This window comes from Emys orbicularis, chromosome 2 (assembly GCF_028017835.1).
Source record: "Emys orbicularis isolate rEmyOrb1 chromosome 2, rEmyOrb1.hap1, whole genome shotgun sequence".
Taxonomy (NCBI): Eukaryota; Metazoa; Chordata; order Testudines; family Emydidae; genus Emys; species Emys orbicularis.
The window spans coordinates 228390111-228414163 of record NC_088684.1 but is presented as its reverse complement, the minus strand read 5'-3'; positions in this window follow the sequence as shown (position 1 = coordinate 228414163).

The window sequence follows — 24053 nt, the reverse complement described above, 5'->3', positions numbered from 1 at the left end:
TCTTATATATGTGTATGGGATTTAGCAAGGGGAACACACATGCTTCAGTTTTTTCCTAGGCTTCACATAGGCCATGTCTGTACTAGAGAGCTTACAGTAGCACAGCTCTATGGATGCAGCTGTAAGATCTCCCATGTAGCTGCTCTATGCTGAGGGGAGAGAGCTCTCTCATCAACATAATTAAACCACCCCCAAAGAGTGGCGGTAGCTATGTTGGCGGGAGAGCGTCCAGCGTGTCCACACTGGCACTTCTGTCAGTATAACTTATGTCACTCGGAGGAGAGTTTTTTCAGATCCCTAAGTGGCATAAATTATACTGACAAAAGTGCTAGTGCAGACATAGCCGTAGAAAAAGGGTGGGGAAGTTGTCTAATGTAAAGAAGTCCAATTTCTACCCATTAGAAAGGTTTGCCTTTTTTCACATAAAAGAAAAACATGTCAGTAGGCCAGTTTGTAACGTGCTGTAGTGAGCTAAGTTTTTAATGTTCATTCTACAGGTCCTGGATGTAATGTAGTATAAGGCACACTAGATGGTGTTCTTGCCACATCAGAGTCCAGCTAAGGAAATGTTTTCCTAATATGTTGTGGAAAATCCCATTTTGAAAATAGCACTTCATTTTGTTCATGGTAGAAGTATGACAAACATAATGTTACTGAAAATCTTCACTGTGGGCTGGAAGAACAATGCATGCCAGTTTTGCAATTACAAATCTGCAGTAGGGTTGCCAACACTCCAGGATTGTCCTGGAGTCTCCAGGAATTAAAGATTATGTCATGAGATGAAACCTCCAGGAATACATCCAACCAAAATTGGCAACCCTAATCTGCAGGCAGTTGATTTTCCTGAACCTCATAAATCTTACTTATTTGGCAATCATTACAGCAATTTGTTCTTCTCTATTTTCCTGTTTTTCTAACAATGGGTTTTAGGTGTGAGAGAGGGAGTTAATGGCTTCATAGTTGAAATACATGACTTACATTTTTCAGATGGAACATTTGCATTTGTATTATATTGAGCAACTCTTGTTTCACATCTTGCTTTTCTTTACTGGTTTGTTTACACTGCACTTTCATTGTCATGATAAGATCATGCAGGGATGCTGCACATTATTCAAAATGTAAAACCAGGTGTGGGCAGGGATAATGCCTAGTTAAGACCACTGTTGCATAATCCTTGCTTCATACATGATGCTTGCACTTTTCTGATGCTGCACGTTATTCAAAATTTAAAACCAGGTGTGGGCATGGATAATGCCTAGTTAAGCCCACTGTGGTATAATCCTTGCTTCATACATGATGCTTGCACTTTTCCAAATATTAATATTTCTGTAAGGAGTGTGTGTACGTGGATGTGCCCCTTGAAAAAAAAGTCTCTACAAGAGTTCCTGGTAATTACAGGCCAGTGAGTCTAACTTAAGTACCAGGCAAATTGGTTGGTTGAAACTTTAGTAAAGAACAGGATTATCAGGCACATAGAATAACACTATTTGTTGGGAAGTCAGCACAGCTTTTATAAAGGGAAATCATGCCTCACAAATCTATTAGAATTCTTTGAGGGCGTTAATAAACCCATGTGGACAAGGATGATCCAGTGTTCTTGGACTTTCAAAAGCCTTTGACAAGGTCTCTCACCAAAGACTCTTAAGCAAACTAAGCAGTGATGGGATAAGAGGGAAGGTCCTCTTCTGGTCAGTAACTGGTAAAAAAAATAGGAAAAAAAGGGTAGGAATAGCTGGTCGATTTTCAGAATGAAGAGAGGTAAAAAGTGGCATCCCCATGGATCTGTGTGGGACCAGTGCTATTCAACATATTCATAAATGATCTAGAAAAGGAGTACACAGGGAGGTGGTAAAGTTTGAAGATGATACAAAATTGCTCAAGATAATTAAGTCCAAAGCAGACTGTGAAGAATTACAAAAGGATCTCACAAACTGAATGGCAGAGCAACAAATGGCAGAAGAAATTCAATGTTGATAAATGCAAAATAATGCACATTGGCAAATATAATCCCAACTACATATACAAAATGATGGGGTCTAAATTAGCTGTTACCACTCAAGAAAGAGATCCTGGGGTCATTGTGGATAGTTCTCTAACTATCCACTTAATGTGCAGCAGCAGTCAAAAAAGCTAACAGAATGTTAGGAACCATTAGGAAATGGGTAAATAATAAGACAGTCAATATCATAATGCTGCTGTATAAATCCATGATATATCCATACTTTGGATATTGTGTGCAGCTCTGGTTGCCCCATTTCAAAGATATATTAGAATTGGAAAAGGTATAGAGAAGGGCAGCAAAAATGGTTAAGGGTATGGAACAGTTTCCATAGGAGGTGATATTAATAAGACTGGGACTTTTCAGCTTAGAAAAGAGACAATTAAGGGAGGATATGATAGAGGTTTATAAAATCATGAATGGTTTGGAGAAAGTGAATAAGGACGTGTTATTTACCTGTTCCCAGAACACAAAAAACAGCGGTCACCCAATGAAATGAATAGGCAGCAGGTTTAAAACAAACAAAAGGAAGTACTGCTTCACACAATGCACAGTCAACCTGTGGAAGTGGTTGCCGGCGGATGTTGTGAAGGACTGAACTATAACTGGGTTCAAGAAAGAATTAGACAAGTTCATGGAGGATAGGTCCATCAATGGCAATTAGCCCAGATAGTCAAGGACACAATCTCATGATCTGGGTGTACCTAAGGATTTGACTGCCAGATGCTGGGACTGGACAACAGGGAATGGATCACTTGATAATTGCCCTGTTCTGTTCATTCTCTTTGAAGTATTTGGCACTGCCCACTGTCAAAAGATAGGATACTGGGCTAGATGGACCATTGGTCTGGCCCAGTATGGCCCTTTGTGTGTGTGTGTGTGTGTGTGTTTGTTTATGTAAATACTTATGTCTATACTTGTAGGTATACCATCATATATATACCCACAAATATTTGAAAGCAAAGAACAAAACAATCATAGCAGCAATCTAGAGATGTTCCTGCTCCAGCAACCTAGATCCAAGCTTTGCTGTACTTTGGGGAAGTTTAGATTCACACTTCACAGCTGGGCCTTATCTCTAGAATGGTTGAAACCAAAACCGTGGATCTCAATGCCCTCAAACTTGGGGAAGTTCAGACGCAGATTTAGATATGAATACTGGTGTATAGGGCCACCTCCATTCCTTCACTGAGAAGCAAACATGAAACATCTTGATAAGTAAAAATAGGAAAAAAGCAAATGAAAAGAAAAAGAATAAAGAAATGGAGGAAAGGATGGCTATTTGCCTCAACTGAACACACCTGAGAGACAGATGGCAAGAAGGTTAAGAGAGAGATTTTTCAAAGGCACAAGTGGCAGTTAAGTACCCAACTGCCACTGAAAGTCAGTTTCTTTGAAAATCTCTTCCCATACCCCTTACTAAGTGATGATGACCGAGTCTCATGTCTGTGTATGAGGATTCGGCAAACCCTATAGGTGAACATTAAGGAACAAAGGCCGCATCTGGATTTAAGCCTAAATGACTTTGGCCAAATGTATAACAAAAGTTAAGATAGTTAAAAGATGGTTAAAGCAGCTTTTTGTATGTAGACAAAGGGTCATTAGGATAAAACCTATACATTTGCCCTAGCTGCTACCCCACTCCTTAGGCTATTTCCCCAGTATCATAATTAACTCATTATTAGGAGAATGTGTGGAAATGAGCTAATGAGTATCTTTAAATATAATTCATGATTTGTTCAAACAATTGAGACATTTGTGTCTGGGGTCTAAATTGGAAGCTTGCCTAACAATTCCTTGTCACATGACAACTTCTTGCATCCTGTTTTCAAGAGAAATCTGCAACAAACTGGGTTACAACACGTACACTCTAAACTGGAACTTTTGATGTAACTCCAAGACCAGGTCATTGGTCCCAGATGAACTATCCCACCATGCTGGAACCCCTAATTGGACAAGAGTATCCTTTGGGGTGGGTTCGAGGAATCAGTGATCCCTATAAAAGATGCCATCATTCAGAGCAAGGAGGGGAGTGCTCCCTTGCACCAATAAGATACCTTAAGCTGTATCCTGCTCCATTCCCTGGGCCAGACACCCAGAGAAGGAGAAGTGAAGATCAGTAACACTGACTAAGCAGAGCTTGAGGTGTAACCAAGAGACAGGTAAAGATCAGAGCCCCACCACATATAAAAGTGGAGATCATGTCGTATCATTGATGGAGATACCGGGAAATATCAACTTAAGTCCATGTGAGTTAGAGACTTTAATGAGAAGAAGGTATGAATTCAAGGATGCTCAAACCACTCCAACTCATTAGAGTGTGTGTATATGTGTGTGTCTCTTTGTGTGTTACTGGTTGTTCCCCCAAGTAGACTCTACACCCTGTAAGTATGTTGTTGAAACAGTGAGGGATCCCAGGGTTAAACCAGTGTTGTTCTAAAGCTGCTATACATTTGGAGTTTTAGAAATCATTTTGTGTTTGTGCCAGACTGTCAAAAAACTACAGGCATTTTGTAAGTGGGGAGGAAAATATATTTGACAAATCGAGCTTAATACAATCTTTGTGAACAGCAAAGCTTAATGGGAGAAAGGTAGCCAAAAAAAAGCTACCAGGAAATTGTACTGAGAGTTGTCTTCCTGAAAATCAAGATGAAGTAACAGCTGTTGCTTTCAGCAGACTTTGAGTTAAATTAATCAAGTTAATAAAGGAAAAGGGATTCTCCCATCAATCTTTCCATAAAACCTTAGGAAGGATTATTTTTCTTAACTTATTCAATATGATTTAATGTCCAGTTATGGTAATTGGCGATCCAGATAAATCGAACCATTGACTTATTGATTGTAGTCCAACTGTAATATTAATTAGATAATTGTAATGTACTCTTGTAAATTAAGTCAAGAGAAAGTTCACCTAGCTAACAGTATATTTCACATAAACCTATATTCGTTTTATAACTGCTTGCTTAATCTTTTAGTACATTTATAAAACACACACTGAACTGGTTTATTTCCCAAATCTTCAATGGAAACAAAGTAAGTTATGTAGGAGAAAAAAGGTATATTCCTTAACAGTCATTTCTGAGCCCATTCTATATTTCAGGACCTTAAAATATAGCCCTATTATTCGTACAACACGTAAATGTGAGGTCAGACGAATATGAGAACCACAAACATGTGGAACAGAGAAGATTGTCCAGACCATTGTTGACTGTTGTATCCTTGCTTTGTAGCTGTTCCTGTTTTTCACATAAGGTGTTAAGTGCTTGGCTTCAAAGTGGATAACAGTGACAGGACAAATGTGCCGCCACCTTGCTCTGTCATGGGCTGTTGCTTACTAGTTGCTGGGGTCAATCTGACATGCTTTCAAGCTTGACTTCAGTATATCTTCATATTATTTTTACTGGCCACCACAAGAATGGGTGCCTTGCTTTAGTTGACCATAAAATACAGTCTTGGGTATTCTCAAGTTGGCCATATAAAAAAGATGCCCAAACCTTACAGCTGAACTTTTATGACCACGCTTTAAATGCCAGATATCTGACAATGATGAAGAATTTTGATATTGGGAATCTGGTCCCACCATTTGACCCTGCAAACAGACCAAAAACAGTGCATATCGAACTGATCAAGTTTGCTGCTGTGACAGCAATATTGTCCATGTTTTAGAACCATATAGAAGCATTGTGAGCACAACTGCCAAATAGATATTTAGCTTAGTGCTTAGTCTGACACCCCTGTCATTCCACAAGCAGTGTGAGAGCATTCCAAATGCAGAGGTGGCCTTGGCTATGTGATGGATAATTTGATCATCAATTGTAGCGTTATGTCACAGCATACTCCCTAGGTAGAAAAAATTCTCTCCAGGCTTGAGAGGAATATTGTTGATTTTAATAATTGGGAAGACAGGTGCGTCCCCAGCACAGGTTGGTACAGAGCTTCCTTTTTTTTTTAGGCTGATTGTGAAATCCAAATGATTGACTGCACAGACAAAGTGATCAGTTATACACTGAATGTCATAGAATCATAGAATATCAGGGTAGGAAGGGACCTCAGGAGGTCATCTAGTACAACCCCCTGCTCAAAGCAGGACCAATTCCCAACTAAATCATCCCAGCCAGGGCTTTGTCAAGCCGGGCCTTAAAAACCTCCAAGGAAGGAGATTCCACCACCTCCCTAGGTAACGCATTCCAGTGCTTCACCACCCTCCTAGTGAAACAGTGTTTCCTAATATCCAACCTAGACCTCCCCCACTGCAACTTGAGACCATTGCTCCTTGTTCTGTCATCTGCCACCACTGAGAACAGCCGAGCTCCATCCTCTTTGGAACCTCCCTTCAGGTAGTTGAAAGCAGCTATCAAATCCCCCCTCATTCTTCTCTTCTGGAGACTAAACAATCCCAGTTCCCTCAGCCTCTCCTCATAAGTCATGTGCTCCAGACCCCTAATCATTTTTGTTGCCCTCCGCTGGACTCTTTCCAATATTTCCACATCCTTCTTGTAGTGTGGAGCCCAAAACTGGACACAGTACTCCAGATGAGGCCTCACCAATGTCGAATAAAGGGGAACGATCACGTTCCTCGATCTGCTGGCAATGCCCCTACTTATACAGCCCAAAATGCCTTTAGCCTTCTTGGCAACAAGAGCACACTGTTGACTCAGATCCAGCTTCTCGTCCACTGTGACCCCTAGGTCCTTTTCTGCAGAACTGCTACCTAGCCATTTGGTCCCTAGTCTGTAGTACTGCATAGGATTCTTCCATCCTAAGTGCAGGACTCTGCACTTGTCCTTGTTGAACCTCATCAGGTTTTTTTTGGCCCAATCCTCTAATTTGTCTAGGTCCCTCTGTATCTGATCCCTACCCTCCAGCATATCTACCATGCCTCCCAGTTTAGTGTCATCTGCAAACTTGCTGAGAGTGCAGTCCACACCATCCTCCAGATCATTAATAAAGATATTAAACAAAACTGGCCCCAGGACCGACCCTTGGGGCACTCGGCTTGAAACCGGCTGCCAACTAGACATGGAGCCATTGATCACTACCCGTTGAGCCCAACGATCTAGCCAGCTTTCTATCCACCTTACAGTCCATTCATTCAGCCCATACTTCTTTAACTTGGCGGCAAGAATACTGTGGGAGACCGTATCAAAAGCTTTGCTAAAGTGAAGGAATAACAGATCCACTGCTTTCCCCTCATCCACAGAGCCAGTTATCTCATCATAGAAGGCAATTAGGTTAGTCAGGCACGACTTCCCCTTGGTGAATCCATGCTGACTGTTCCTGATCACTTTCCTCTCCTCTAAGTGCTTAAGAATTAATTCCTTGAGGACCTGCTCCATGATTTTTCCAGGGACTAAGGTGAGGCTGACTGGCCTGTAGTTCCCCGAATCCTCCTTCTTCCCTTTTTTAAAGATGGGCATTACATTAGCCTTTTTCCAGTCATCCGGGACCTCCCCCGATCGCCATGAGTTTTCAAAGATGATGGCCAATGGCTCCACAATCACATCCGCCAACTCTTTAGCACCCTCGGATGCAGCGCATCTGGGCCCATGGATTTGTGCTCATCCAGTTTTTCTAAATAGTCCCGAACCACTTCTTTCTCCACGGAGGGCTGGTCACCTCCTCCCCATACTGTGCTGCCCAGTCCAGCAGTCTGGGAGCTGACCTTGTTCGTGAAGACAGAGGCAAAAAAATCATTGAGTACATTAGCTTTTTCCACATCCTCTGTCACTAGGTTGCCTCCCTCATTCAGTAAGGGGCCCACACTTTCCTTGACTTTCTTCTTGTTGCTAACATACCTGAAGAAACCCTTCTTGTTACTCTTAATATCTCTTGCTAGCTGCAACTCCAAGTGCGATTTGACCTTCCTGATTTCACTCTTGCATGCCTGAGTGATATTTTTATACTCCTCCCTGGTCATTTGTCCAATCTTCCACTTCTTGTAAGCTTCTTTTTTGCGTTTAAGGTCAGCAAGGATTTCACTGTTAAGCCAAGCTGGTCGCCTGCCATATTTACTATTCTTTCTACACATCGGGATGGTTTGTTCCTGCAACCGCAATAAGGATTCTTTAAAATACAGCCAGCTCTCCTGGACCCCTTTGCCCTTCATGTTATTCTCCCAGGGGATCCTGCCCATCTGTTCCCTGAGGGAGTCAAAGTCTGCTTTTCTGAAGTCCAGGGTCCGTATTCTGCTGCTCTCCTTTCTTCCTTGTGTCAGGATCCTGAACTCGACCATCTCATGGTCACGGCCGCCCAGGTTCCCATCCACTTTTGCTTCCCCTACTAATTCTTCCTGGTTTGTGAGCAGCAGGTCTAGAAGAGCTCTGCCCCTAGTTGGTTCCTCCAGCACTTGCACCAGGAAATTGTCCCCTACACTTTCCAAAAACTTCCTGGATTGTCTGTGCACCGCTGTATTGCTCTCCCAGCAGATATCAGGGTGATTAAAGTCTCCCGTGAGAACCAGGGCCTGCGATCTAGCAACTTCTGTTAGTTGCCGGAAGAAAGCCTCGTCCACCTCATCCCCCTGGTCTGGTGGTCTATAGCAGACTCCGACCATGACATCACCCTTGTTGCTGACACTTCTCAACTTTATCCAGAGACTCTCAGGTTTTTCTGCAGTTTCATACCAGAGCTCTGAGCAGTCATACTCCTCTCTTACATACAGCGCAACTCTCCCACCTTTTCTGCCCTGCCTGTCCTTCCTGAACAGTTTATATCCATCCATGACAGTACTCCAGTCATGTGAGTTATCCCACCAAGTCTCTGTTATTCCACTCGCATCATAGTTCCCTGACTGTGCCAGGACTTCCAGTTCTCCCTGCTTGTTTCCCCGGCTTCTTGCATTTGTGTATAGGCACTTAAGATAACTCATCGATCATCCCGCTTTCTCAGTATGAGACAGGAGTCCTCCCCTCTTATGCTCTCCTGCTCGTGCTTCCTCCCAGGATCCCATTTCCCCACTTACCTCAGGGCTTTGGTCTCCTTCCCCCGGTGAACCTAGTTTAAAGCCCTCCTCACTAGGTTAGCCAGCCTGCTTGCGAAGATGCTCTTCCCTCTCTTCGTTAGGTGGAGCCCGTCTCTGCCTAGCACTCCTCCTTCTTGGAACATCATCCCATGGTCGAAGAATCCAAAGCCTTCTCTCCAACACCACCTGCGTAGCCATTCGTTGACTTCCACGATTTGACGGTCTCTACCTAGGCCTTTTCCTTGCACAGGGAGGATAGACGAGAACACCACTTGCGCCTCAAACTCCTTTATCCTTCTTCCCAGAGCCACGTAGTCTGCAGTGATCTGCTCAAGGTCATTCTTGGCAGTATCATTGGTTCCCACGTGGAGAAGCAGGAAGGGGTAGCGATACGAGGGCTTGATGAGTCTCGGCAGTCTCTCCGTCACATTGTGTATCCTAGCTCCTGGCAGGCAGCAGACCTCTCGGTTTTCCCGGTCGGGGCGGCAGATAGATGACTCAGTCCCCCTGAGGAGGGAGTCCCCGACCACCACCACCATCCTCCTCCTCTTGGGAGTGGTGGTGTGGAACCCTCATCCCTAGGACAGTGCATCTTTTGCCTTCCAATCGGTGGAGTCTCCTTCTCCTCCCTTCCTTCAGATGGGACATCTAGTCCACTCTCCGCATTAGTACCTGTAGAGAGAACATGGAAACAATTGCTCACCTGTATCTCCATTGCTGGTACATGGACGCTCCTCTTTCTCCTTCTGGAGGTCACATGCTGCCAAACTTCTTCACCATCCTTCTGTCCCTGCTGCACCTGCTCTGAATCTTCAGAACATTGTGACTGTAGAAGCATCTCCTGACGTCTGTCCAGGAAATCTTCATTTTCCCTTATGCAACGCAGAGTCGATACTCGTTTCTCCAGACCTCAAACCTTCTCTTCCAATATGGAGACCAGCTTGCACTTTGTACAGACAAAGTCGCTTCTGTCCTGTGGAAGAAAGACAAACATGGCACAACCTGTGCAGGTTACAACAGCTGATCGCTCACCTTCCATATCACCTTCCTCTTAAGAGCTTCCTCAGCTGTTGCAGTAACTACTCAGAGAAACTCGCAGATGAAAGCCTCAGTGAGTTCTCCCCAGGCGAACTCCCAGGCAAACTCCCTCTGTGAGCCTCTGCTGTTCACCGCTCAGCTGGTTCGCTGCTGACTGCCCTTATATACCAGTCAGGCCCACTCAAGGCCCACCTGGAACAAAGCACTCCCAAAGCACTCATCAAATTGAGTGAGCAACCAGTGCAATCATCAGTGCACTTTCATGTTAGCACTGAAGAGTTGCAGATTGAACAACTTCACATCAGTGCAGAACTGGATAAATGTTACTCTGTCAATGCCATGAAATGCATCCATAACCATATGGAAAATGCAAAAAAGGATGGAAAAGAGTGTTGGGTGCCACTGGAAACAGGAAAGGGGTCTGATATCTCACCATTTTCCACCACTGTGGCCATCATCCCATCATGGAAGGACTGGATAACAGACTTAACTTTTCAGAGCATCCAAAGATGAACAAAAGTTTTCAGAATCCCTCGTGATTTACAGAGTCAAAAGCTTAAACTTATTTGACAAACACCATATAAAGACCACAGTTTGCTCCTGGCACCTTTCCTGAAGCTGACAGGCTGTGATGATCATGTCTAGAGTGCCCCATCTAGACCAAAATCCACACTGAGACTCAGGGAGGATGGTTTTCCACAAGGCAGGTGTTAAGTTCGATATGGCCAGTGAAATAATTTCCCCAGCAGCAGAGATAGTGAAAAGTTGTGGTGATTATCACAGTTTGCCCTCTCACCCTGATGTTTACAGAGGTGGACAATGTTGGCATCACTGAAATTCTGTGGCACTGACTCTTGCTCCCAGATAATGTGGAAGAGTCATTTGAGGTGCTTTGCAGTGTGGTGTAGTACCCACCCTGCTTATAGCTCTTTGGTGGAATGCCATCTGGTCCAGAAGTTTTCCCTTTTGACATCTGCTTGCTTGCTCATTTCATATGATGAGCATTAGTGCAAGTTCTTCTTTTAATGGGCTTTGTGGAAAAGCATTAATTACTTCCTCAGAAATGTCAGAAGGATGGTTGAGAAGTGAACTGGAATATTCCATCCATCGGTCAAGTATTTCTTTTTTCAGTCAGTTACATTATAAATGGAAGGTAGGTCTATACATTTTCCAGTACATACATGCATTACATTTAGCCATCTACTGAAAGGTGTTAATTAGAGCTAAATATCTGTAATGTTTTTTTCAGTTAAAATGGTTATTTTGAGGACATGAAAAGTTCATGCAGAGGAAGCAAATCTTTGAATATTCCAGATTTTTAAAAAAAATCTTGAGGAAAAAATCTCTACTATGAAAAGGATTCATTTCTTGTTTGTGAGTGAACATTTCACACTGTATTGAGGGTTTCATATTACAAATCTGAACGATTGGGTTTGGATGCACAAGACACATGGTTATGTTTCTGTTCGCTCCTTAGATGAGCATAACTTTACAATGCAATTACTCACAAATTCAGAATTCTTCCTGCAATATTCTCTTCAAATTCACCATTTTGGTAAGCACTTCCAATATTATGCTCACTTACTAAAGTATTTGTGGAAAGCTAATGCACAGGTTGAAGTTAATTAATTTAAAATCTGTAATAAATATTTGCAGAAACATCTTTGCTATTTTTGAGCAGTTCTAACTGTTAACATATATATAATTTGTGGCAAGGCTGGTTCACAGTATGCTTTAACATATAGGATATGTCCACACTGCATACTCCTTATGGAGGTGCGCTGGAGGGCCATAGAGTATGTGTACTCTACAAGGCTCTCTAGCATGCATATAATTAGCAATGTAGATGTTGAGGCCCTGCTTAGACTAGTAGAGAAAAGACATGCCTGAAGCTTTATGGTACATACCCTAATCCCTGCATGGCTCTCTACATGCCCACGCTGTGCCTCCCATGTCTACACTACACTTTTTAGCAGTGTAGTGTCCCATTACCTCCCTAGTGCCGGAGACTTTCCCTGCTTCAGTGAAGACTCGGGCAGTGGGGAAAGGCTCCAGCTGCAGGGAACTGCTGGCGCCTTTCTCTGCTGCCTTCCCCTGCCAGAGCCTTTCCCTGATGCATGTAGCTACACATTGCAGTGTGGACGCAACCTGCTTTTCACTGCAGTGTGTACCTACATATACCCGACACACTGCTGCCAGTGGTGTGCAGTGTAGCCATAGTTTGGCTATATCAATACTGGCCTTTATGCATGTTGTTGTTATTGTTGTTTTGTTTTTGTTTTAAAATAATAAAATTCCCCTTAAAGTCACATCACAAGAATAAGTAATACTTTGGATGGGCTTCTGGGGAAACTCTGATGGCCTGGTGGGAAATTGGCTGATTTGCTTATTTGTAGCCTGATCTTGTAAACTACTGAGCAATCTGCCCCCAATCTAGCAAAGCACTTAAGCTAGTTCTGAAATTTAAACATGAGTAGTCCCATTGACCTGTGAATAGTCTCATCATGGTTAAAATCAATCGTGTGTTTAAGTACTGACTGGGTGCGGGCAGATTGCTCACTCAGCACCTTGCAGGAGCAAGTCTTACGTTTTCAACCTCTGACAGGCCACTGATTCAGAGCAATCTGGATTGCTGGGTAAACTGGGCATAAGCAAACAATATGTGTTTCAACATGGCTAAATGTAAATGCATACATCAAGGAACAAAGAATGTAAGCCATAATTACAGGATGGGGGACTCCATACTAGGAAGCAGTGACTGAAAAAGATTTGGGAGTCATGGTGGATAATCAACTGATCAGAGCTCCCAGTGTGAGGCTATGGCTAAAAGAGCTAATGGGATCCTGGGATACATAAATAGGGGAATCTTGAGTAGGAGTAGAGAGGTTATTTTACCTCTGTGTTTGGCACTGGGATGACTGCCCCCAGAATACTGTATCCAGTTCTGCAGCCCACGATTTGAGAAGGATGTTGATAAATTGGAGACAGTTCAGAGAAGAGCCACCAGAATTATTAAAGGATTAGAAAACATGCCTGATAGTGATAGACTCAAGGAGCTCAATCTATTTAGCATAACAAAGAGAAAGGTAAGGGGTGACTTGATTACAGTCTATAAGTACTTACATTTGGTAAACAAATAATGGGCTCTTCAGTCTAGAGAAAGGCGTATTACATGATCCAATGGCTGGAAGTTGAAACTAGACAAACTGAGACGGCAAATAAGGCATAACTTTATAACGGTGAGGGTAGTTAACCATTGGAACAATTTTTAGCAAGGGTCATGGTGGATTCTCCATCACAGACAATTTTTAAATCAAGATTGGATGCTTTTCTCTGGGAATTATTTTTTGGGGAAGTTCTATGGCCTGTGTTATACAGGTGGTCAAACTAGATTATCACAATGGTCCTTTCTGGGTTTATAGTACACCTCTACCTCGATATAATGCTGTCCTCGGGAGCCAAAAAATCTTACCGCGTTATAGGTGAAACCGCGTTATATTGAACTTGCTTTGATCCACCAGAGTGCGCAGCCTCCCCCCCTACCCCGGAGCACTGCTTTACCGCGTTATAGCCGAATTCGTGTTATATCGGGTCATGTTATATCGAGGTATCAGTGTACATGAATCTATGAAAAACTGTTCTCTCATCACTGTGACGCTTCCCAGAGGAACGGAGGATTGTGAAGCACTTTGTTACCCCCTGCCATTAGTGTGAGTGTCTGTGCCGACTGTGTATCAACTTCCTGATTCCATCAGTCTCTGGCAACACAAGCTGTCAAGGCTGTATCCCTACTTTGAACTTTAGGGTACAAATGTAGGGGCCTGCATGAAAACTTCTAAGCTTATCTACCAGCTTAGCTCTGGTCCGCTGCCACCATCTTAAGAATTCCCTCCCTGGGAAGCCTTGAGAAACCTTCACCAATTCCCTGGTGAATACAGATCCAAACTCCTTGGATCTTAAATAAGGAGAAATTGACCCTTCCCCCCTCCTTCCTTTCACCAACTCCTGGTGAATACAGATCCAAACCCCCTTTGGATCTTAAAACAAGGAGAAATCAATCAGGTTTTTAAAAAGAAGGCTTTTAATTAAAGAAAAAGGTAAAAATCATCTCTGTAAAATCAGTATGGAAAATAACTTTACAGGGTAATCAAACTTAAAGAGCTCAGAGGAATCCCCTCTGTCTTAGGTTCAAAGTATAGCAAACAAGATAAGCACTTTAGTAAAAGGTACATTTACAAGTTGAGAAAACAAAGTAAATCTAAGACGCCTTGCCTGGCTTTTACTTACAATTTTGAAATAAGAGAGACTTGTTTAGAAAGATGGGGAGAACCTGGATTGATGTCTGGTCCCTCTCAGTCCCAAGAGCGAACAACCCCTTAAACAAAGGACACACACAAAAGCCTTTCCCCCCCCAAGATTTGAAAGTATCTTGTCCCCTTATTGGTCCTTGGGGTCAGGTGTCAGCCAGGTTACCCGAGCTTCTTAACCCTTTACAGGTAAAAGGATTTGGAGTCTCTGGCTAGGAGGGATTCCATAGCACTGTACACAGGAGAGCTGTCACCCTTCCCTTTATAGTTATGACACGCCCCCCAAATCACAGATAGTGTTGGACGTCCGGTTCCACACTGGCTGTGATTTCTTCCTGGAGCTTTAGGAGAAAACAGAGTTAATAAAACACATGTACCTTTAGACATACTACTGATTATATAAAAACTAACAATATGTTTTATTTCAAGAACAATTGTTAACCAGTTAACTCTGGGAAACTTTCCCGGGAGAGTGCATCAGCCACTTTGTTAGAAGCTCCCGAAATGTGTTGTATTTCAAAATCAAAATCTTGGAGAGCTAAACTCTACCGAAGAAGTTTTTTGTTATTTCCCTTGGCGGTATGAAGCCACTGTAGCGCAGCATGGTCTGTTTGTAGTTGGAAGCGCCGTCCCCAAACATATGGGCGTAGCTTTTCCAGCGCGTACACAATGGCGTAGCATTCCTTTTCGCTGATTGACCAGTGGCTTTCCCTCTCAGACAGTTTCTTGCTGAGAAACACGACAGGATGGAATTCTTGATCTGGTCCTTCCTGCATTAAAACTGCTCCCACGCCTCGCTCGGAAGCATCTGTGGTTACTAGGAACGGTTTGTCAAAGTCTGGGGCCCTTAGCACAGGGTCAGACATGAGTGTTGCCTTAAGCTGGTTAAAGGCCTTTTGACACTTATCAGTCCACTGAACTGCATTTGGCTGTTTCTTTCTGGTTAGGTCTGTCAGCGGGGCGGCGATTTGGCTGTAGTGTGGTACAAATCGCCTATAATATCCGGCCAAGCCTAAGAAGGATTGGACCTGTTTCTTTGACTTTGGAACCGGCCACTTTTGGATAGCATCCACTTTGGCCTGTAGGGGATTTATAGTTCCTTGACCCACCTGGTGCCCCAGGTACGTCACTCTGTTTTGGCCTATTTGACACTTTTTAGCCTTAACAGTTAGTCCTGCCTGCCGGATGCGCTCGAAGACTTTTTTCAGGTGCTCCAGGTGTTATGTCCATGAATCAGAAAAAATGGCCACATCATCGAGATAGGCAACGGCAGATTCTCCCAATCCCGCTAAGAGACCATCTACAAGTCTTTGGAAGGTGGCGGGTGCATTTCGCAACCCGAAAGGGAGTACATTGAATTCATACACCCCTGCCTGGGTGACGAAGGCGGACCTTTCCTTAGCGGGTTCATCTAGTGGTACTTGCCAGTACCCCTTGGTTAAGTCTAAAGTAGAGATGAATTGGGCATGTCCCAATTTCTCCAATAGCTCATCTGTGCGTGGCATTGGATAGTTGTCAGGACGAGTTACAGCATTTAGCTTACGGTAGTCCACGCAAAAGCGTATTTCCCCATCTGGTTTGGGAACTAGAACCACTGGAGATGCCCATGCACTGGTAGAGGGGCGGATTATACCCATCTGTAGCATGTCCTGGATCTCCCTTTGTATAGCCGCTAGGGCATGAGGTGACTCCCGGTAGGGTGGGGTTCTAATTGGGTGAGCATTACCTGTGTCAATGGAGTGGTATGCCCGTTCGGTCCGTCCTGGAGTGGCTGAGAAAATCGGTGCAAAGCTTGTGCACAGATCCTTTATCTGCTGTCGCTGCAGACGTCCCAGGGTCGTGGAGAGGTTCACCTCTTCCACGCCACCATTCCTTTTTCCTTCATAGTAGACACCTGCAGGCCACTCCGCGTCATCAGTTTCCTGGGCTGTAAACTGGCAAACGTTTAATTCTCTAGAATAAAAGGGCTTAAGAGAATTAACATGGTATACCTTAGGCTTTATGTTGGAGGTGGGGGAGGCTATGAGATAGTTAACAGCTCCTAGGCGCTCCTGGACCGTGAATGGTCCTTCCCACGACGCTTCCATTTTATGGGCCTGGAGCGCCTTTAAGACCATGACTTGGTCTCCTACTGTGAAGGACCGTTCTCTGGAATGTTTATCATACCAGGCCTTTTGCTCTTCCTGAGCATCCTTTAGGTTTTTTTTAGCAAGGGCTAAAGAGTGTCGGAGGGTGTTTTGTAGGTTGCTTACAAAGTCTAGAATGTTAGTTCCTGGAGAAGGCGTAAACCCCTCCCATTGCTGCTTCACCAACTGTAATGGCCCCTTAACCTCGCGGCCATACACAAGTTCAAATGGTGAAAACCCTAAACTGGGATGTGGTACAGCCCTGTAGGCAAAAAGCAACTGCTGCAACACTAGGTCCCAATCATTGGAGTGTTCATTTACGAATTTACGTATCATGGCCCCCAAAGTTCCATTAAACCTCTCCACCAGACCATTGGTTTGATGGTGATGAGGGGTGGCAACCAAGTGATTCACCCCATGAGCTTCCCACAGGTTTTTCATGTTCCCTGCCAGGAAATTAGTTCCCGAATCTGTAAGGATGTCGGAGGGCCAACCTACCCTGGCAAAAATGTCTGCTAATGCCTGGCACACACTTTTAGCCTTGGTGTTGCTTAAGGGTACAGCTTCCGGCCATCGGGTAGCAAAATCCATGAAAGTCAGTACGTACTGCTTTCCTCTGGGTGTCTTCTTTGGGAAAGGACCCAGAATATCCACAGCTACTCGCTGAAATGGGACCTCAATTATGGGTAGTGGCTGGAGAGGGGCTTTAACCTGGTCTTGGGGCTTTCCCACTCGTTGGCACACCTTACAAGACCGGACATAATTAGCAACGTCCTTGCCCATTCCCTCCCAGTGGAAGGACTTCCCCAACCGGTCTTTGGTTCTGTTCACCCCAGAATGGCCACTGGGATGATCATGGGCTAAGCTCAAGAGTTTTACCCGATACTTAGTGGGAACTACCAGCTGTCTTTGAGGATGCCAGTCTTCCTGGTGCCCACCAGAAAGAGTCTCCTTGTATAAAAGTCCTTTTTCTACAACAAACCGGGATCGGTTAGAAGAGCTGAGAGGCGGTGGGGTGCTCCGTGCCGCCACCCAAGCTTTTTGAAGGCTGTCATCTGCTTCCTGCTCGGCCTGGAACTGTTCCCTTGATGCTGGAGACATCAGTTCCTCCTTGGACTGTGGACTGGGGCTTGGTCCCTCTGGAAGCGATGCAGGTGCTGGGGCTTTTTCCATTGACTGTGAACCGCTGTCCGCTGGTGCACTATGTGGTATTTCAGGCTCTGGCTGAGCCTCTTGGGTAGGGTTATCTGCTGCTTCCGCCAGTTTAGGCTCGCTGGTGCCCTCTGGCATTGGAGTTGTAGACGGGGTTGCAAGCGCTGGACTCAGTGCTGGCAATGGTTCTGGTGTTGGTTGCGTTGCCAGTTCCGGTTCTGGGACTGGCTTTGGCTGGGTCTCTGGGATTGGATCCACTACGGCTGTTGCAGTCGTTGGCAGGGGATCTGGTTCCACCACCTTTGGTTGGGTCTCCGGTAACACAGACGGGGTCCTGGTGGACGGCTCAGGAACAGGGATGGGGGTGAAAGCTTGCTTAGCCTGGCTGCGGGTGACTATTCCCACCCTCTTGGCTAGCTTCACATGGTTGGCCAAGTCTTCCCCCAGCAGCATGGGAATGGGATAATTGTCATAGACTGCAAAAGTCCACATTCCTGACCAGCCCTTGTACTGGACATGCAACTGGGCTGTAGGCAAGGTTACAGACTGTGACACGAAGGGTTGAATTGTCACTGTAGCCTCCGGGTTGATGAGTTTGGGGTCCACTAGGGATTGGTGGATAGTTGACACTTGTGCCCCTGTGTCCCTCCAAGCGATAACCTTCTTTCCGCCCACTCTCAAGGTTTCCCTTCACTCCGAGGGTATGAGAGAGGCATCTGGGTCTGGGGTTCCTTGGTGTGATTGGGGTGTAATGAACTGTAATCGGTTGGGGTTCTTGGGGCAGTGAGCCTTTATATGCCCCAGTTCATTACATTTAAAACATCGCCCTGCTAAGGTATCACCGGGGCGATGTTGGTTGATGGAGACTGGTGTGGTGGGGTGAGAAGGCGTCTGGGGTTTCCCTTGGGATGTGGGTGGGGCCTTGGGTTGTCCCCGGTGATAAGGTTTTGTTTCGGCTTGCCCCTTCTGATATTCGCTCCAACTGCTACTAGCTTTTTTCTTTTCTGTCACCTCCACCCATTTGGCTCCAATCTCCCCCGCCTCGGTTACAGTTTTGGGCTTCCCATCTAGGATGTACCTTTCTATTTCCTCAGGAACACCCTCTAAAAACTGCTCCATTTTTACTAGGGAAAGCAGATCTTCCAGAGATTTAACATTTGTTCCTGATACCCAGGCATCACAATTTTTGTCAATGTGGTAGGCATGCCGGGTAAAGGACACATCTGGTTTCCACCTTAGGGCTCTGAACCGCCGACGGGCGTGCTCGGGTGTTAGCCCCATTCTGAGTCTGGCCTTGTTTTTAAAAAGTTCATAACTGTTCATGTGTTCCTTAGGCATTTCAGCCGCCACTTCTGCTAAGGGTCCACTGAGCTGCGGCCTCAGCTCTACCATGTACTGGGTTGGAGGGATGTCGTATCCAAGGCAGGCCCTTTCAAAATTTTCTAAGAAGGCCTCAGTATCATCGCCTGCCTTGTAGGTGGGGAATTTCCTGGGATGGGAAGTGGTACCTGGAGAGGAGTTGTTAGGATGGTCTGATGCACCCTGCCTAGTCCTTGCTACTTCCAGTTCATGCTTCCTTTCTTTTTCTCTCGCCTCCTCTTTGGCTTTTTCCAGCTCCATCTCTCTCTTGTGGGCCTCCTCTTTGGCTTCTTTCTCGAGTTTTTTAATTTGAAGTAGTCTCTGATGTTTTTTTCTCATTTTCTTCTGCTTCTAGTCTGGCCAGTTCTAGTTTGTTAGCTGCTTCACTGGTAGTCATTTTCCTGCTTTCCTGTGCTGGGCCACACCCCTCTGCAGTTGACTGAAACTGGGATGTACTCAGCTCTGGCTGCTGCTGAGTTAACAGAGACTTTCTAACTAGCTACTCACGAGGATGTAAAAAGAAAAAAAAAACAATTCAGCTTGTAAATTCCTTTTACCAGTCGTTTGCTCATTAATTGAACCCTTCTCTTAACAAAGGACCTTGTTAAAAAAAACTTAACACCTCTGCCTTCAGGCAAGGAGAGATAAGATATGCATCTACCTTCAGCTCTGCTTTCCAAGCAGCTAGAAGGAAAAAAAAAATCTTACTGGCTTTTGGGTTTAAAATGATCCCACCGCTGTGCCACCATGTCAAGGCTGTATCCCTACTTTGAACTTTAGGGTACAAATGTAGGGGCCTGCATGAAAACTTCTAAGCTTATCTACCAGCTTAGCTCTGGTCCGCTGCCACCATCTTAAGAATTCCCTCCCTGGGAAGCCTTGAGAAACCTTCACCAATTCCCTGGTGAATACAGATCCAAACTCCTTGGATCTTAAATAAGGAGAAATTGACCCTTCCCCCCTCCTTCCTTTCACCAACTCCTGGTGAATACAGATCCAAACCCCCTTTGGATCTTAAAACAAGGAGAAATCAATCAGGTTTTTAAAAAGAAGGCTTTTAATTAAAGAAAAAGGTAAAAATCATCTCTGTAAAATCAGTATGGAAAATAACTTTACAGGGTAATCAAACTTAAAGAGCTCAGAGGAATCCCCTCTGTCTTAGGTTCAAAGTATAGCAAACAAGATAAGCACTTTAGTAAAAGGTACATTTACAAGTTGAGAAAACAAAGTAAATCTAAGACGCCTTGCCTGGCTTTTACTTACAATTTTGAAATAAGAGAGACTTGTTTAGAAAGATGGGGAGAACCTGGATTGATGTCTGGTCCCTCTCAGTCCCAAGAGCGAACAACCCCTTAAACAAAGGACACACACAAAAGCCTTTCCCCCCCCAAGATTTGAAAGTATCTTGTCCCCTTATTGGTCCTTGGGGTCAGGTGTCAGCCAGGTTACCCGAGCTTCTTAACCCTTTACAGGTAAAAGGATTTGGAGTCTCTGGCTAGGAGGGATTCCATAGCACTGTACACAGGAGAGCTGTCACCCTTCCCTTTATAGTTATGACACAAGCACTATCTTTCAGGCCTCCACAGACCTCACTTTCTCTGTACAGGTTAGCAATAGGTACACATCAAACCTGAATCCTTCAAGTATCCCCCTGGAGTGCTCAGCCCCTGATCCACTGAACACTCACAGAACGCTCTGATCCTCTGTACCCAAAGGAATAACTAACACTCCCCCCCCCCCACCAGTTTACAAGAATCAACTCGGGATCACCACTCCGCTGAATGCATGGCACACAGGTATATTTATAGTGAAAATGGGAATGTTTATTATCAAAGAACAGAGATTCAAGTGACAGTAAGTAAGAATATTGGAAACAAATGGTTACATATAAAACTAAATTATAATACACTTTCTAAAGTTCATAGAATATCAGGGTTGGAAGGGACCTCAGAAGGTTATCTAGTCCAACCCCCTGCTCAAAGCAGGACCAATCCCCAGACAGATTTTTACCCCAGTTCCCTAAATGGCCCCCTCAAGGATTGAATTCACAACCCTGGGTTTAGCAGGCCAATGCTCAAACCACTGAGCTATCCCTCCCCCCCAAAAAATAACAGAATATCAGGGTTGGAAGGGACCTCAGAAAGTCACCTAGTCCAACCCTCTGCTCAAAGCGGGACCAATCCCCAGACAGATTTTTTTACCACAGTTCCCTAAATGGCCCCCTCAAGGATTGAACTCACAACCCTGGGTTTAGGAGGCCAATGCTTAAACCACTGAGCTATCCCTCCCCCTAATCTTAACGCACAAAATATTCCCATTTCTTACAAGATACCTCACTCCAAGTCCTTTTCCCAGCATTTTCAGATAGGATACCTGGGATCCCCCTTTCATTAGATCAAGCCTCCTGGTAGCTTGTCTTCACAGACTGAAGGATGCCAGAGCAATTCTCTGTATTCGCAAGTGTAGCAGAACAGACATTTGATCATCACCTGAAAAGAGGATTCCTTCCTACCACTGTTTCCCTCTTTTTGTTAATTTCCTTCTGAAGTCTCCATAAGCTCTTCATTAGCCTCAGTATGCTAATAGAGTCTATTGTGAGATACACAATGGTCCACCAGCGAGAGAAATATTTCCCACCTGCTATCTCAAGGCATGCTACCTTTGATTGACCTGGGTTTAACCACAAGTCCTCGAGAACACAATTTTCTGCATATATACATACATTTTGCAATGATTATGATGTGATTACAAGTGTGACAGGCTTTTGTTAGAGACCTTACATAATATCTTTTGGTGAACCCAGGGGATCCCCTGTGCCCTCTGCCACTTGGCATCCAGAGGTCCTTGGGTCACAAGTATCCCTTATAGTACTTAAACAAACGACATCCCCTCCCTTGGTTAGTGTCAGGTGAATATTTTGTTGATTTATGGCAAGAGGTTTTTTTAAGGTATCTTTACTTTTTCATATTAAATCTAATATAGTGCAAGTTGTACTCTGAATGTTATTTAATATTTATGGGAAATTAAGGAAGTGTTCTGACTTTATGATCATTATATTCATCCTATTATGATTATGAATCCAAAGCCCCTTGAAGTCAAAGGCAAGAATCCCATTTTTTTTAACTCCAGTAAAAGGAATGTACAAAATCTTGAAAAGTAGTATCAGAATGTTTTAAGATTTCAAGTGGCAGTGTGGACTAGTGGATAGAGCACTGGAATGGGACTCAGAAGACCTGCATTCTATTCCCAGCTCTGTCCTTGGCCTGCTTAGGCAACTCCATTCAGCTTTTTGTGCCTCAGTTTCCCCATGTGCACAGTGGAGATAATGATATTGACTTCTTTTGTAAAGCACCTTGAGCTCTATTGATGAAAAGGGCTATATAAAAGCTAAGTATCATTATTATTATCTCACTTGCCCTTCTAATCTGAACATCCTTTTTTTTCTGTAGATGGTCAAGAAACTTGACAAATCCTACACATATTATGCAATAAAACCTACAGAAAAAAATCAGAAATGGAAATATGTCTATCTAAAATGCATTCTGTATGCACTTTGGTTAACTCTTGACTCTTGTGTAGCAGATGCAGAGTAATTGTGCCCATTTTCAATTAGGTTCAAAGAGTATTTGTCTTCTCTTGGAGAAGTGATCAAGTTTAGCTAACATCTGGTAGACTACTTTTCCTAGTCTACCACATGTAAACTTTAGTACTTATGCTCATTTTTCATCTGTAGAAAACAGATTTTTTTGCAAGACAATTATTGATTTAAAAAGTTCTTGAAAAAAAGAAATTTGAGGAGGGAAGCTACAAAGTTAAAGACTCAGGGAATATTGTATAGTTATTCCCTAAGTATGTTTAACGCATGGCCATGCAAAGCACCAGAAATATAGTATTACGTAGCTAAGTTTTGAAGCTTACAGAGCAGGTAGTTTCAACCGAGGTGTGAATTTTCCTGACCTCAGCATCTTAATTGTATGGGATTTATAAACGTCATTTTTCTGTAAGGGCCTGATCTAAAAGCTGTTGAAGTCAATGGTTGTCTTTCCATTGACTTCAGTGAGCTTTGGATCAGGCCCTAGATTTGCAGTAGTCTCGTGTCTAAACTGTGCTCTCTTTGTAAGTAACAAGATAAAGATGCTTTCCACCAGGATGATAGATGGGCAAACAAAACATAACTTTTTGGGGACTTGTAGAATTTTAAGAATACACTCATTTCATAGTAAAACCCATGGATTTCTAATTTTTAACTTATTTATACTGGATATTTTTGACCTCAGATGAGGAACTGCGCTAGTGTAACAATATGTTATATTCTCTAGTCTGGGTTTAATTTTAGATTTATATTCTTAAAGTTTTTTGCTGATCTGATGTGTATTTTAAACAGTAGGTGGCGCTTACCCTTTACATTAACATCAAATTGTAGGTTTGTTAGCATGTGCTATTGTTTGTGTAGGAAGTTCTTTGGAGTTTTTTTCAGCCTGTGTTCATAACAATGATGTGCGATATTATCAAGGAATGTTTTTTTCAAATTAGAAAAGTATATGTGAGGAGTACAGAACATGGTTTTTAAAACATCTGAGTGCTATATAATGAAAATATTAGAAAGAATCTGTGGGATTTGGAATTTGTCCCATAAGATTGAAAGCAGAACTCATGAATCAGGAAGGTTAAGTGAAATTAAATTATGGACGCCTTTCCTTCGGAGTTGGAGTTGTTCCAGATCTCTCAGACGCGCATTATGTGTTCTGTCTACAGTACCGTGGGGAAGCAAAAATAATTAAACCTGAAAATTAGATTTAAATACTGTTAAAGGTATGACTCAAACCAATAAAAGCAAGGAAATTCAAAGTTAACATTGACACACCATCCTTAAATTGTTCTGTTCAATATCACAAAGTGTAAGGTTATTCACTTAGTGAGAACAAATAAAAAATTCAGGTACTTGCTTTAAGCTTAATGGACTAGAGCTGAAGGAAACTTGAAATAAAAAGCTAGGGGGTGGTACTGATTAATGAATAGTATGAAAGTGGGTGGGAAAAGAACTGAATGGCAGTGCAAGGAGAGCAGAGAAAGTAGTTTGATTGTTTTTATATGTCAAATATGCACAGTAG